Source organism: Tamandua tetradactyla, chromosome 3, assembly GCF_023851605.1.
Source record: "Tamandua tetradactyla isolate mTamTet1 chromosome 3, mTamTet1.pri, whole genome shotgun sequence".
Taxonomy (NCBI): domain Eukaryota; kingdom Metazoa; phylum Chordata; class Mammalia; order Pilosa; family Myrmecophagidae; genus Tamandua; species Tamandua tetradactyla.
Window position 1 is genome coordinate 114,582,059 of NC_135329.1, and position 15,127 is coordinate 114,597,185.

Here is a 15,127-nt window from a genome sequence, read left to right on the forward strand (position 1 = left end):
CCTCATTCTCCTCCTTGCCCGTTTCCTTTCCCTTCTTTGACTTTTACTCTTTCTCTTTCTCCTTCTTTTTTAGCTTCATCTTTGTCCTTCTCCTCCTCCTCTTCTTCAGGGTCTATGTGAATCTTACACATATTTCAAGGTCTAGTTTTAGTCCTATTTTTCTAAAAATACCAACAAAAATGACATCTCCAACAATAAACCTGTTATGATTATTCCCTCTCTTTTGAATTCCTTCACTTTTTCTTGCCCAAATGATTACTAGTAATGGTGCTGTGTATAGGACATCTGTATGCACCATACCTTTTCAATTAGTCACCATGTTCCTTAAGGTTAGATTCCATTCCTTATGCATACTTTGGAGTTAAGTTCTGATTCTTGATATCCACTCCAGTGCCTTGGATGGGTTCTATATATTGCAAGCTCAATGTGTATTTCTCTATGGGCAGAGTATTCAAATATTGATTACATATCCATCATTTCAATTACACCAGTGGCTCTGAAGAGCCAGGATATTCTATTCTTCATACTACAAAGAATAACAACATTGACCCAACTGATAGGGGCAAAAAAAGTAGTAATTTGCTTAAATTTTTAGGAATGGGAGAGAAAGAAAAAATCAGAAGTTTTTTTTAAAAGGGTGGAATATAAAGAAGAATTATTTAACAAAGCAATTCAAGATATATCCTAGAATAATGTAATTGTCTAAGTGTTAAAATAATCAGAGACTATAAATTCATGTTTGAAGAATTTAAAACTACTAATATTCTGATTCTGAAACTCAATTAACTAAAAACTTTTCCTTTGTTTTGTGTTTTAATGGGGGAAAGGAGGATGTGGTTCATTGATCTTAAATTATATCCAGCTACTGATAATGGCTATTTTATTTGATAAAATTCTTAATAATTAAGAAATATGTTCTTACTTCCAGAAGATTTGCAAACAACTTTTTTTTTTTTTTTTACCACTAGCATGTATCCTTCAATAAAAAAATACTAAAATGTTGGAGACAGCTTCTTTGATTTTCATCCCTTCAATGAATGGAAGCCTGAATGCGGAGCAGGGTAAATTGGTACTTTAGCTTTTTGCTCTGTGTGAATATCACTTAATATTGGACCAATTACAAAATATGGAAATTATACACTTAAATATACATTGATAAAATCAATCAATGAAGCTGAACTGAAAGACCACATTGAATGATAAGAAAACTGTACACAGACAGATCTTTGTTTAAATGATATTCATAAGCTTTAATTGTAATAGAATTCAGACTTTTCAGCATAATATGGCTTTCAGGTTAATTCTGTGGCTTAACTTGCTTTTGCAAAATATGATAAACTAAAGTAGGGGATTTGCTTTTTATATGTTAGAATAAGAGAAAAGAAAGGACTAAAGAACCTCTCCCTCCCCCACTTGGCTACCTTCCCTCTAATTCTTCCAACATTAATACATTGTTGCCGACTATGTTATGTTGTTACTAGGTTGTGTCAAATCAAGAGAATAATTGGACATTAAGATTCATCTCTGAATTCATTAATTAGATGATTTCTTTATTTCTGTCTTAAGTTACTAATGATTTCCTCTCCATAACTAGGGAAACTCTGTAAGAATTCATTATCTTTTGGGGATTTTATAGCTATTTTCCGTTGATTTTTGGTAGTTGTGGTCGTTCTGGTAACAGTAGATTCTATATTAAGTTCCCAAAATTAAAATTTCAAAAAGAAAGGGTACTATTTTGATTTAAAATGTGCGCCCTTCAGGGGGTTATTTCTTTCCAGATGAAATATGCGCCACAACAATGGTACCTACGGAGAGCAGTGGCGACCCCATGAATACTAATGTGCTCATCAGGCAATTGTCACATTTCCTCTAAATGCTAAGATTCCACAAATATCTCTTCCCCACACGGAAGACATGGGACATAATTCTCAGCTCGGAGGTTATTGCTGCATTGGAAACACATGGGGAGGGGGAGGTGGCGGGACAGGGTTTTGATCCTCTTTGTGTTCCTTAGTGCCTGGCCCGGGGCTGGGTAGAGGAGGCACACAAGAAATTTCTGTTATTAGCTAGCTAATGAGATCACTTAACTTGTCTGAGTCTAAGGGGGCTAAGCCGGAGATACCTGATCATTCCTGTTTTGACATTCTATGAACTTTAAGCCCACGTCTTTCTGCAAAGAGTGAAAACTTTTCGGAGAACTTATTTCATCATAGTACCTCATGTTGCTGTGACAGTCATATTTCCTACAAATAGGATTTCACTTTAAAGTGACAAAATTTGATCAGATGCTTTATATTTGTTTTTCATCACATCAGTACATATACGTGATACTCATCACATCTTAATCACCAGGGAGGAAGAATGGGAAAGCTGAACTGAGGTGGTACAAGGTTGGAGCTCCGAGCTGCCAGCTGCAGGAGGAACTCCAAAGACAAAAAGCTTCACTCACCGTTCACCATTGTATTTTGGCTGCATGTGCCAATTGTTCTTCGACTTTTTTTTTCCCTGACACTCTTGAGCACTGTGCATTGGTGGCATTTTCTACTTGACGTAATGGATGTTGGTCCAGAAATGTTCAGTATGAAATGAATTTTTGTAAATCAGACCACAACATTATAAAGAATGACTGACCCACAGCACATGATATGTTCCAGGCTGTATGGGTAGTGCTAGATCTTGCCCTCCCAGATTTATAATCTAGTGAGAGATCCCCAAGCATAAGGAATATGAGAACGCGGGGCAGGCTGCCACTGACAGGAGGGAGACAGGAGTTCCTCGCAGCACTTCTCTGGAAAGATGTTTGAAAAGGTACCCTTTGAAATGCCGCATGGCTTGTCATCAAAAGGAACTAGGTTAGGAATACTTGGGAAAGTTCTTTTGTTTTTCAAATAGTATACCCTGAATTTTATCTTTGGTAAGTCTGAGTTTCTTATATGCTTTTCTCCCCCTGTACAGTAAATTTTGCTAAATGATGCTTCTTTTAAATTTCTAAGTGACTGGGTCTTTTACTGCTCCTACTTACCTACTGCTACCCATATAGAATTGTTTGTACTTCCCCCACCACTCAACTATGCTTTCAATTTTTATATACCATTACTGGGAAAGGCAGGGTTATAAATTTCTTAGAGCATCTCCTTTGAATTGACAGGCAGGGTCACTCTTGAGCAAAGGAGCTGCAGTTGCTGCTTTCCTGTTAATAGTTATCTTCCATCTTGTGGGTGCTGTACGACTGCATAGTAAGCAGAAGCAATTCTATTAATTTGACTATAATCTTCATTCACTATTATGTTTACCTGTTGCATTCAGGTAGTGAAAATTACATGCTAAAATAACTCAAAGTAAATTTAAACTCAGCTACTGGATGAATTCCTTCAACAAATATTATTGGCAATATATTATATTCTAGGCATCATGCAGAATCCTGGTAATTGAGATAAGGAGTAAACTCAGTTGGTGTTCTTAGAATGGGTGTAAATAGTTGGAAAAGACCTATATTAATCAACTAATCACACAATTAATGTGTAATAACATACTTATATGAGAAAAATAGCCATAGGGCCATGATTACTATGTTCACAGTGTGTGTGTGTACAGGTGTTGTTTTCCTGTGATTATATTAACATTTATAAAATACTCGGTCTACAATATAATTGATATTGTCAAATAGGTGTGAGAAGAACAGTTAGAAAGTCCAAAAAGGAACAGCAATGCTGATTTAGACTAATGTAACAGCAGTAACTTTGAGAAAGGTAGACAGATGACTCCAATATTACTTTAGTAAAGGATTTAAAGGAATTTAAACATTAATGGTTCATGGGTACCTAGGATGTGCCAGATGGTCTTTTTAGTGCTAGGGATACATAAGTAAGTTACCAAAAACCCTTTCTTCAAGAACTCCTTGCTGTGACATTCCCAGTTATGGTCAACTATATATATATATACGAGAATAGTAATAAAATGTGGCTAATGCCTGGTAATTCATATTCACTTATTCATTTAATTTGGTTGTCTACAATATGAGTTCTTACTCTTAGGGCTTTTTTTAAGAATCAACAGAAATAATGCTTCTGAAAACACATTCACACTAAAAATTCAAATAGAAGGTGTTGATTTTTCTCTGTATGGCTTCCTATTTAGGTCTAGGTTGGCAATATTTAAATAAATTTGTGTTTCTAGGGAACACAGAGATGGGGGCATGCTACCCAGTAACAAAATGACTTACACTGGGACTTGCTCCTGATTTAAAAAAAGAAGATGAGAGACAGGTGAGAATGTATAATGATACAACCATGATGGAAGACATTCTGGCGGTCCCTTAGGCAGGAAACTAAATATCGAGTTGTCCTGTGATCCAGCAATACCACTCTTGGTATATACCCAGAAGAGCTGAAAGCAGTGACACAAACAGGCATTTGCACATTAATGTTCATAGCAGCTTTACTCACAATCACCAAAAGATAGAAATAATCCAAGTGCCCATCAATAGATGAGTGGATTAACAAAATGTATTATATATACACAATGGAATATTTTGCAGCAGTAAGATAAAATTGATGTCCTGAAGCACATAACAAGATGGATGAGCCTTGAGAACATGATGCTGAGTGAAATAAACCAGCCACAAAAGGATAGACACTGTATGATTCTATTTTTTTGACCATAGTAAGGGTAAAATCAGAAGCTTATAATTCAGAATATAGGGAATTTAGAGCTACATGGAAGCTAGAGATCGGTAAACAGTTAGCTAACAAGATAGAACTTAAATGTAAGGAAATAGAAGTGAAGACAGTTCACTAGCGGGTCTATTAGTAATATTACCATATTGAAGGTGAACATGATTGAAAGGGGTTGTATAGACCTATGTGTCCCACTGATTAACACTACAAATATAAATAAGTTCTTGCATGAACTACTGCAAATGTATGAATCATGTACAAAGAGTATATAGTTTCAGGGTGTAGGGGGAAACTGCTGTTGCACATTATGGAATATGTTTAATAGGAAAACATCAACAGTACCACAGCATTACCAGGTGTAAATATTGGGGAGGGATAAGAATTACATGGAGATTTGATTTTCTATTTGGTGAGGGTGTTTTTATTGGTTATCTCTCTCTTGGGAACAATGAAATTATCTAAAATGGAGAATGCTGATGGACTGTTGACTTTGGACATTATACATGATGCCCAATGAATGGAGGTGGCTGAAGGATGCAATGACCGAGAATTAGATTGGTGAACAATGGTGTATAATATGATTGACTATTGTTCTGTTACATAAAGAAACGAAATTGTGAGCTGTGCAGCATTATGAATGAACCTGTGGGACATTTGGTGAGGCAAAATAAGCCAGAAACAAAAGAGTAAATACTGTATGGACTCATTTAGAAAATAAGTATAAGGAAACAGGGGCCTAGATTGTAAAGCTCTTATAGCAGGCACATTTAGTCTGGAACAGTAATTGTTATTTCTGGATTTTGAAAGGCTGTTTTATATACGTATAACCTGGTATTTGAGGATAAGAATGAAGCCGATCAGGTTGGGATTAAGGTAATTCAGAACACAGGGTTAAGGAAGACATTGTAAAAATTTTAGAACCTTATCTACTCTTTGAGACCAAAAGAAGAAAGGATTATTTTGTCCAGAACCTAAATTTTCTGTAGCACATAATCTAACCCAACCTGTCTGTATAGATCATTTAAACAATCCAAACACAGGGAGCCCAGAATAAGAATGAGGGCCTTTAATCCTCTATGGCTTAATATAATGCTTGGATAAATCCCAGAGTATACTAAGCAAGATAATAAAAAAGTGTTGGCAAAGTCCTTTGAGGGATTGGAGAAAAAAATATGTAGCTATTAAAACTTTATCACCAGGGAAGCTCCTGATACTGTGTTAAACATTAGATACCCAAGTCAATAGGCCAAGCCCTTGATCTTGAAGCTTGCTCTTATGAAGCTTATGTGTGTATCAGAGAAGCTTGTATGCCTAAGAGTGATCTGGAGGACCTCTTTTGTTGCTCAGATGTGGCCTCTCTCTCTCTTTAGGCCCAACTCTGCAAGTGAAATCATTGCCCTCCCCCCTACATGGAGCATGACATCTAGGAGTGAAAGTCTCCCTGGCAGCATGGGAGATGACTCCCAGGGCTGACTGGCCTTGACACCATGGGATCAACGATGCCATCTTGACCAAAAGGGGGAAAAGAAGTGTAACAAATAAGGTATCAGTGGCTGAGAGAGTTCAAATGGAGTCAAGAGTCTACTCTGGAGGTGACTCTTACGTAAGCTTCAGTTAGACATTGTTACTATCATAGCTTGCCAAACCCCAACCAAGACTAGTCCTGCCAATCCTGAAGAAAACCGAGGGTATTATATGAGATTCTACAAAGGTTCAATGCACGAGGGTAACTCTTCAGGAACTTATAACCTCCAAATGGATCCCTGGACCAGATAATTCCTGAAATGTAGAGGGACCAGCCTCTCCAGAACATCAACTAGTTCCATCCCCCATCCCATATTATCAACAGTCCCTTCCAACATGAAAAATTAGTATAGGCATAGCCCAAATACCACTAAAGAGTGGAAGAAAGATCAAAGGTGATGGTGGAGTTATACAGAGAAAGTAGGGTTTAACAAATGGGTATGACTGCTGAACCATATAGGTACTTGTTTTAGTCTCCAGTATCACAGAGCAGTTAGAAGAAAAAACCTAAAATTGTGGAATTATAATCCCTACCAAAGTCCAAAATCTGTTCATCAACTAATTGTTGTGATGTGCTTTGATATTTATTGCTTTTTTGCATATATATTTTTTTCACACACACACAAAATTCAATTGTGATAATAAATGCACAGCTATATGACAATATTGTGAATTATTGATTGTACACTTTGGATGATTATGTGGTATGTGAATATATAATATACATCAATTAAAAAAACAAATTAAAACTGAATAAAACATCAAAAGAGAAGGTGACAGGCAAATATTTGGATTACCAATTTGCTTGTAACAGTACAACCACTGTGGTTTCCAGCGTCTCCCTCTCCACCCCTCACCAATGGAATCACGCTGAAATTCCCATATGAGATTAGCTATCAAGTTGATCAAGCCAGAGAAAGATGAGCGCTGATATTACTTTGGGCACTAGAATTCAGGATCTACAAGCAATCACATCTTTTCCTATCTTTCTGTTATAGAAAATTTCAAACACAAAGATAGAATGATAACCACCCCTTATTCCCCTCCCCACCTTCAACGATTATCAACATTTTAACATCTTGTTTCATCTATTCCCTACGCTTTTTTTTGTTCTTTTGTATTTTTAAACATACCATCTGATAAGGAGTTTTCTTTTTACATAACCCCTTCCACTTTGTTTTTATCGTGCCTAACAAAACTTTCTTAATATTACCTAATGCCTAGTTTGTATTCAAAATTTACCAATTATTTCTAAGATGTCATTTTTACCCTTGTCCAAATAATGATTCAAACAAGTTCATATGTTACATTTGTGAGATGTTTGAGGCCTTTCCTTATTATTATTTTTTTCTCTCTCCTTACTTTCCAAACTATCAGTTTCATACTGGCATTTGTTGAAATTGAGAATTAGTTCTAAACTTGTTTAATGACTAAGCTAAAGCTTTTCTGAAAGCAGGGTTAACAACAGACGTTCCTGTGCCTGCCCCTGTAGTTTATTAGGGAGGTGACTCTACAGATTCCAGTGAAGGAGTATGAAAAGTAAGACAGGGAAGGAGGAAAAGTCCATTCAAGGCTATGTTACTGAGATGATTGCTGAAGACAGCAGGGCTTGTTCAGTCGGGACATCTGAGAAGCTCAAAGGATAACCGTCAAGTTTATCCACTGGCTCCTGTTTTCCTTTGGTTGAAGATTTCCTGGAAGCCGCTGCTTCCAAAACTTAAGTTGGAACTAGTCCTCAGAGCTGCTGTCGTGAGCAGAGGGGAGCAGAGAGATGTAATGTGGGCATTAGGAGTATCTCCTACAATTAATTTCAGGTATTTGTTTTTATTTTCTCAGGCTAGCACCTTTTGTCAGTGGTTCTGTGTTGCATCACTTCATGAAACATGTTATGACTGGTTTTCCTACCTTAAACAGATTCTAATCCTAAGCAGTGAGATTGGTTTTTTAAATCTTCCCAACAAGTTTTCATGTAATAATATTACATTCATTGCTTATCATTGTTTATACCTATTATTTCAGTTGGGATTGCAATGCTGATTTTTCTAATTTTATCATTCTTTCAGTACTGATTAGGTGAACAATTCTTCTCAAAGAAGAGTGTTTCCTCATCAACTATTTGGTTACCTTAAAAATACAATTCATATGGAAAAGGTAGGAAAAAATTCCTGATACCTTCCTCTTCACCCCTTTTAAAAATCAATATTCAGAGTAATGAGTTGATGCCCTGGCACTTCCAATCCAATCTATTGAATTTTATTTTTTCTGCTGAACAGGACAGTGGCATTTCCATAGTATTAAAAAAATAGTGATAGGATGGTGATTGTTTTTATTTGGTGGTTGTTGCATAAGATTAACAAATTATCAGGTACTCAGGTTTAGGAACATGAAGTAGAGGTGAATAGGATGAATACAGAATTTAAGAGTTGGGAAAAGAGAAATCTGGTTCTGATTTTAGCACTAGGCAAGTCACTGGATAGAGGAAGACGGGTCTTGGTATTGGGAAAATCACTAACAGTTGCTTACACAAATTAAGAAGACTGAAGCCCCAGGTTTCTGCTCCTCAGGTACATTTTGGAACTCTCATTTCTCAAAATAGAAACCTAGTCTTAGTAGAGAAATGGTACCAAATGAAATTGCAAGCAAACTTGCCTCACAGATAAATTGGGTGACCAATTCATCCCAGTTTGCCAGGGACTTTCCCGTTTTAGCATGGAAAGTCCTGTGTCCTGGGAACTTTATTAGTCCTGGACAAGTTGACACTTTTGATCACCCTAGCTAAGAGGAATCCTTTTATTTTAAAAATATTTTTATTAATTTATCTTCACACACATACAGTCCATCCAAAGTATACCATCAGCGGCTCACAATGTCATCACATAGTTGTGGATTCATCACTATGATCATTTTTAGAAACTTTGATTCACTCCAAAAAAATAAAGAGAAAAAAGGAAAAATCCATACATCCCATACCCCTTACCAGTTCCCTCTCATTGACCATTAGTATTGCATTCTACCCACCTTTTTTTTTTTATCCCTTATCCCCCCTAGTATTTATTTATTTGTCCTTACTCTTCAGTTATCTGTCAATAGCCTGGATAAAGGGAGCATCAGCCACATTTTACAGAAAAACAAGGTTTTCACAATCACATGGTCACATTATAAAAGTTACATAGTTATACAATTGTTTTCAAGAATCAAGTTCAACAGTTTCAAGTACTTCCCTCTAGCCACTCCAGTAGACCATAAACTAAAAAAAATATATATATATATATCTATAGAATGTGTAAGAATAACCTCCAAGATAAATTCTTGACTCTGTTTGAAGTCTCTCAAACATTGAAACTTTATTTTGTCTCATTTCTCACTTTGCCCTTTTGGTCAAGAAGGTTTTCTCAACCCCAGGACTCCTGTCCCACAATTCCAGGGAGATTTGCTCCCCTGGGAGTCATGTCTCATGGATGGGGGAGGACATTAAGTTCATCTGCTGAGTTTGCTTAAAGAGGCTGCGTCTGAGCAACAAAAGAAGTTCTCTGGGGATGACTAAGAAGAATCCTTTTACTTACAATGTATTTATATCCATTGTTAAGTTTTATAATTAGGGAGCATATATGCAATAGCCTGAGTTTGCCGGCTCATCCCATCCTTTTCTCCTCTTACCCTCTTTGTGCCCTCCAGCAGATGTTTATAAGGAATTGCTGAAGGTCAAGCTATGTTCTATATTCTGGGAACAAAGAGAGTGAGGCCCACAGGATACATGGGGAACAAACAGGACTGTTGGCCTCATTTTTCAACACCTGCTTTAAATTAATCTGAACGTAAGGGTTGAGAATAATGATTTTTTTCTTTGTATATTTCATGTGTTTGTATTAGTTATATCTGGGTGGGAAAATATAACCTGCAAAACTATTTTCTTGGAGTCTTAAAACTGAGTTGATTTCATTGTTGAAGATGCACAGATTTGCAAATCTGTGGAATTCATGACTCTGAATGTATCTTTGAACTATCTTGGCAAATACTTCATTTTATAATAGCTTCATAATAACTAAGTTGCCACAATGGCTTGAGATGATTATCTTGGTATATGAGAGTTTTCCTTTTACCATCTGAATACCTAGTTATAGGAACCAAACCATCTTCCATGATCTCTTACCATATTTTAACACTTTACCATTTTCATACATGCTCTTGTCCTAACTCTGATGTGGTGCATCCTGACAAAGGTATTGATTCTATTCATTGGCACTAGCCAAACATTTTCATTGCTATTTTATTCCCTTCAGATCAAGCATATTCACACACAGGACAAAGAAAGTGATTCAGTTGCTTCTCAGAATCCCTGCCTCATTGAACAAAGACTTTCAACTGTGGCTACAATTAGGAAAATTTTAGTAAGAGCCATGTAGGAAATGTAGGAAATTGTTAGAACCCCCAAATGCAGAAGATAATGACACAGGTACAATCTAATAAGGAAGATAATTAGCAGCTCCATGGGTACCATCAGTTATATTTGATATATAATTCTGGGCACATTGGCACACGGAATTGGGGCCTTTGTCAGACACAAATGATATTTTTGTGTATCAATCAACAGATATGTCAGTAATCTAAGAGAATCAGGAGCTATTGTTGCTTAAGCTTGAGTCTTCGTCTTCTTTCATATGTCCGTCTTGGTGGGACAGATCTAAATAATGTCTTCTTGAAAACACCAGAGTTAAATGTCAAATTTGGTCTAAGTTGATTTAGTGGGGCAAGCTCCTGTGCCTCTCTGAACACTGGTTTCCTCATCTTTAAATGGGTGGTGGCAATGACTGCTCTGTCTACTTTGCAAGGTCTTTATCAGGATCAAATGAGATAATGTAGGGAAAAACACTTTTACAGTAATAAACACCAATCACCAGCCAAATGTGAGTAATAATTATAGAGCTGTCTCATATTTTCTTGGATGTTCTTTTGAGGGCCACTGTCTGTTCATTAATGTATTTTTCATTAAAACCATGTCAGCTTTTAAAAACTGCTCAATAGCACACTGTATAATGATTGGCACATCATAAGCTTTCAGTAAACATAGCCTTTCTTAGTTTATTAGATCACATCTCTACGCATGTTTCTTTCTAGGAAGAGGATATTCCGGAACCATCTCAAATTCACTCATCTGCACTTCAGCCTATCAACAGATATTCTCTTTCTTAGTACTGAACTATTTTGGATGGCAGAAACAGACCTTGTTTATTCCTGATAAGATAAATTTTATCTAATAAAATAAAACTTAGCAACTGTCCTTTCTGTTTTGAACACTTACACAGGGACACGTTTTATCCAGGGGTAAACTAGATGTCTAACTAGAGTGATTCGTACCCTAAAGTAACCGAAATAGTATTTTAATGCCAAATCAAAATATAAATTTTGAGGTGGATTTTTAAAGGTGAAGTAAATAAAGTTTTTGAAGCTAAAGATAAATGAAAGAATATGACAATCATTTAATCACCAAAAATATACACACAAGCCCTCCATGTGCTCTCTTCCAATTCAAGTAATGCAAGGGTTAGTGAAAGACACCAACAATATATTTTGTCTGGTTTTATTACACACATTTGGCAATTATCAGATTATTTTGGAATGGCCATTTAGGACCTTCTACTGTCTTCTTTAAATTTATTATAAATGCTCCCCATCAGATTTGCTTTTTTTTTTTTTTTAAAGTTTTACTGCATCGTAGAGAGACAGAATACTTTCTCTTGTGACAAAGAGAGAACCAGGAAAGGGGCAGTGTTTTTCCCCTCACAGGTGATGGAGTTTGTGTAAAGAACACAGCAGATAATGGCAGGCTTGTCCTCTGAACAGATGGTGATGGTCTTGTTGCTAGGATAAGGCCTCAAGAATTTAGTTTTTAATTCCACATTATTTGCCTCCGTGCCATGAATATCCCTGGGTTTCCTGAGGCAAAAATGAAAAAAAAAATGCAGCAAGAGTAGCAGAGGGAGAGAGAGAGAGGAGGAGAGAGATGGAGGGGGGGGACAGAGAGAGAGAGAGAGAGAGAGAGAGGTGGAGAGACAGTGAAAGTTTGGAGCCAGGTCAATAGAGGCTTTGGGGAAAATGCCTGCTCATCTGTCTGCAATCACCTGGGTTTGAATGGCAGGCAGGAAGGAAGATTGGTTTGGCAGAAGAACTGGGTCTTTGATGCCTTCGATACCACAGAGAAAAATAGCCATTTCTTCCCATTAGAAGTCTGTTGACTTTCCTAATTAAGATAAACATATTTCTGAAGGAGTTAACTCTTAGAAGCATGACATTTATGAAAACAACTATATATATACACAAGAATGTTTGCCAAGAATTTGGGCTGATGGTGGTCTTATGAAACATTTTATAGAAATATTTAAAAATAGTCACCTTATTTAAAAGTGAGTGACTTTCATTCCCTCCAGTCAATTAAATCTCTAATTTCAACTCAAGGAGATAATAACTTTAGTATTTTTTTTTTTTATATATGAATGAATGAATAGTTAGAAGACTGTTAAACACATAGCCCTGAAGCATGAAAAATATATTCACTTAGCAGCTTTATTCTTTTATCATTAATTTACCTCAGAGAATTTCTTCTCATGTAATTTTCAGTAAAATGTTCTTATTTTGGTCTCCTGTATTGACTATAAGAGCCCTATGCATGGTTATAGGTCAATGGTTTAAAGGGTTTGGGATTCTGAATACTCCCGTGTGAGAGAAGGGGTGGCTTTATGTCAGAACAGGATGACCTGACAGGATTATTGGATCCCCTGCCTGAGTTAGTCCTTTCCATTAAACCAGCAATTACACTAAGTGCCCCTCCCACCTTCCAATAATGGACATTAATCACTGGCCTCAGAATTATGTAGATGTGACTTTAATAACTCAATAATTGATCATTTGTTTGTTATTAATAACATGACCAATAGCATGTATTTATGTATGTATGGGTCTTACACTTGACCTTTGTCTCACTGTAGGTGTAGATGATTTTACCGAGTGACCACACTACCTGAAGTCAGCTACAGGCTAGTGCTGAGAAATCCACAGCACAATCAAAATTGTGATTAGAACTCCAGAGTTGATATCTGACACTAACGCCTGAATTATTTAGGCTAAGAGTCTAAATCACATACTATATTGTGTTCCGGAGTGGCCGGTAACACTTAAGTTTTATATGAGTTGATTTAGAACAAAAGATACTATGGGTTTCTTCCTTTCTGTCTCTCCTCTACCGTTGCATTTATAACTCGGCACAATTCTTCATTCCCTGAGAAGCTGCACTGTGGTCCAACGGCCCTGCTTATATTCTTTTAATCCCCACCTTATCAAAATTACCTGTTTGCTATTACACTCCTTGGGGCCTTTATGCAAACTATATGTAGGATGGGATTGGTTTAGTTCAAGGTAAGGTATTAATGACTTGATTAATGGTTTCTTAAATAATAGATTTGTTTTCTTATGAAGATCTGCAATAACTTCCACAAAAAGAATGAGTACTGATTATAATGCTAAATGCTACAGAAGAAATGGTAATAAGAATGTAGCAGGTCTTTTTGGCAGAGAAGCTCTCCAGTATTTCTCAATGCACATGATGTGCATGGCTGCCTTTTCTACTAAACGTCTGACCAGCCATATTTTTGAGAATTTTTGCCGTGTCCAATGTGTTTGGAGATATGATAGATGCCATAAGCTGGCTCCTTATTCCTACTGACTCATACACAGTGCAAAATATGTCCTCTGGAAAAGTAGACTTCATTTGAATAACTGATTGTTTTGGAAATGCCCAATTACTAAAGTATTCATTTGGCCAAGCATACTTTCAAAAATTATTTCCAAATTCATTTTCATGTAGACACAGTCATATTTTATCTTAAATTAATTTATTCCAAGCTTTGTACTACAGACATTGGATCTTCACAGAACACATGTTTTTAAATATTTTGCATTCAGCAAAGAAATGCATGAATGAATTTCACCTGATTGTGCAAGTCACAAGTGAATTTTATATATCCCTCTGGTTTTTGTTATTGTTTCCAATTCTGATAAATAGAGAGGTGAAGGCAATGATATAGAATTTTATAGAGAGGAAAACATACAACATTTTCCAAGAAAATTCCATACTTAAATGTTCTTTCAATTTACAATGGTTTTCATTTCAAGCTATTTTACTCTGAAAATATCTCACATAGTGGGGTTATTTCCAATGTTCACGGGTGTTTGTGCAGATCTGTACATGCTTTATATCTGGACAGCCAGAGTCAATAAAAGATCATCATACTTCAGAGTTACCAGAGCACCAGAAAGCTGCCTTTAACAACTGTGAAGTCCTGTTGAGTGTGGTCTTAAATCCACTCCCCTTTTACATATAGAGAGTTCATGCTGGCAACAGACTTTAGAATGCTAATTTATGACTATTCCCACTTAACACTTCCATGATTTGAATGACCACTAAGTCAGCTTTGAAACTGGAAGGGAAATGTGAAAGGTCATGGCTGGCACTGCAGAAATCATGTTGGATTCTGTGGGACCAGCTACTTCTGATGAAAACATTCCAATTGGCCAGGCTTATCAATGAGTGTTATGTGAAGGAGGTATAAAGAAATCTGTGGGCAGGAGGAAAAAATTAAGGCCTTAGAAAATAATCATGTGTTTCTTTCTGTTTTTTTTGTTTTTTAGCTTTGTTTTCTGAATCTACATGTTCCCCATTTACTTCTTGATTTTAATGAAGTGTATATATTTTCTGACAAGCCACAAAAGCTATGTGATACGGAGAGAAATGCCATTGCAATTGCTCGATGATTTCCTATGAGAGCATACTGGGGGGTCTTGGCATTTACAGCAGAGTTCAGTAATTGTACTATCTTGCTTTGTGGGTAAGTCATACAGAAGGGAACAAACTGTGAAAACTGTGCCTGTTATTT